The sequence below is a fragment of the Pleurodeles waltl genome, chromosome 10 (genome assembly GCF_031143425.1).
Source record: "Pleurodeles waltl isolate 20211129_DDA chromosome 10, aPleWal1.hap1.20221129, whole genome shotgun sequence".
Classification (NCBI taxonomy): Eukaryota; Metazoa; Chordata; class Amphibia; order Caudata; family Salamandridae; genus Pleurodeles; species Pleurodeles waltl.
In genome coordinates, this window is record NC_090449.1 from 384,334,796 (window position 1) to 384,336,638 (window position 1,843).

Sequence of the window (1,843 nt, forward strand, 5' to 3'; positions counted from 1 at the left end):
GGTTTTAGTCTGCACACACCCTGCTCACCTATTCTTTCTGTGGTCCATAAATGGATCGTTGAGTTAATGACACCTGTTACAGTGCCATGAAATGCCAGAAAGTGCTTTGGAATACTTTTACAACAACTCACATTGTATGCACCTTTCCTCTTTTTATTCCGTTTCTGGAATGCTCTGCTTTTGGACACTGTTACACTAGTGTCTGCAACTCATTTCATTCTTCCACACCGAATACATTATCATCCTTTTATCACATTGCCGACACGCTGTGCTGATTTTTTCCATTTGGTTGCCAATAGTGGGCTCAATCACTATTTCTTGGAGGCTAAGGCTTATTCATGGCACAAGTCTTAAAGGAAATAAGTGGGGGGACTGACCAAGTTAGACACTATGCAAGTGACATCACGACACATGACACCACAGCTTGTGAAATCGCACCTGGAATCACATGTAGTGGCATCACAACCCATGACCTGACAGGAAATTACATCACAAGAAGTGAGATCTGGTCTTAAGACCTCACGCATATGCTTACCGCAAGAAAGTAAAGCCTTAGCTAGGGATCCCTTTGCCCGTAGTGGAGCAAATGTTTTCTTCAGCTTGGGCCGAGTGTAAAGTGCAGAATAATTTAAGGTTTCCTTTGGAAAGTGTGTTTTTTGATTGTTATTGCTGTTCTTTTTTATTTCTTTTTTTAAGACAGGAAAAAAAGAGTGCAGGAAATAATAAGTGGAAAATGAAATTAGCGAGGAAGCTGTGTAATTGAGCTAAGACGTGCAGCACCTAGTGTCTGCGAGAGGCAAAATGCCTACAGCACCTGGTATTCCCAGGCGGTCTCCCATCCAAGTACTAACCAGGCCCGACCCTGCTTAATTTCCGAGATCGGTCACATTCAGGGTGGTATGAACATAGGCAAAGAAAAGGTGCAGTTTTAGCTCTCTTCTCACCAAGCCCACCGCCCGGAGCCTGCTGCTTTTAATCACACCTGCACAGGCTCCCCTTGGGAAGTCAGAGGCCCAATGCCCCAACCCACATGGAACACCATTTTTAGGGTCGAGCCTGCGTTGCATGCGCTTGCACATGCGTTTCGCTTGCAAGACGCATTAGTAGATAGAAAAAGGCTCGGAGCACCGCCCATGTCACATCAGTGTCTTTCATTGGTTCGTGGGCTTGCCTTTCAAAATCTGCTTGCTTTTATTAGTGGAAGGCACGCATACGTCATGCCTTTTCCGGTGGTTAGCCCTCCTCGAGCGCAGCGACCAGGTACTGAAAACATGCGAGGCTCGCTGTTTTCCGTCCGGTTTGTGGACTACTTTTTATCTTTTTTCGGAGTGCGATCTCTCTTGGCAAAAGTCGAGCACTTTGCATGACATCAACCCTGTTACATAGTTAATTGCACTTTTGCCTGTTACATGGATAGTTGCACTTTTGCCGATAGGTTTAATGTAGCAAGAAAATTCCGGTTGGGAGTTTACAACTGCTAATAGCTCTAACTCAGAGAAATGCGAGACCTGTTGTATTGCAAATGCTTGTTTTTTTTTACCATTCTCAGAGTTACAACCCCATGTACAGGAGCCCCTCACTGTGCAAATATTGCATTCCTTGATATCAGTAACTCAGTCTACTGTAATGTAAAATAGCCTTACCTGCAGACCATGACCATTAGATTTTTATATTGTCAGCTTATTACCGACACAGGATGAACAAAACACCTCAACATGTAATCACAACATTGTTTCTCGTCCTAGGTTTTCAACCCACAAATCACTGCAACCAGGTGTGTCTAGGTGTAAGCAAGTCATAGCTTTGTCAGAACACATTGGGTATTTACATTAAAGCTCAGAAA

At 44.0% G+C, this 1,843-nt stretch overlaps 1 pseudogene; it reads right to left on the reverse strand.

The window, feature by feature from the left end:
- Window positions 1-802: 802 nt before the first annotated feature.
- LOC138262546 (5S ribosomal RNA) lies at window positions 803-911 on the reverse strand (annotated as a pseudogene).
- Window positions 912-1,843: the final 932 nt, after the last annotated feature.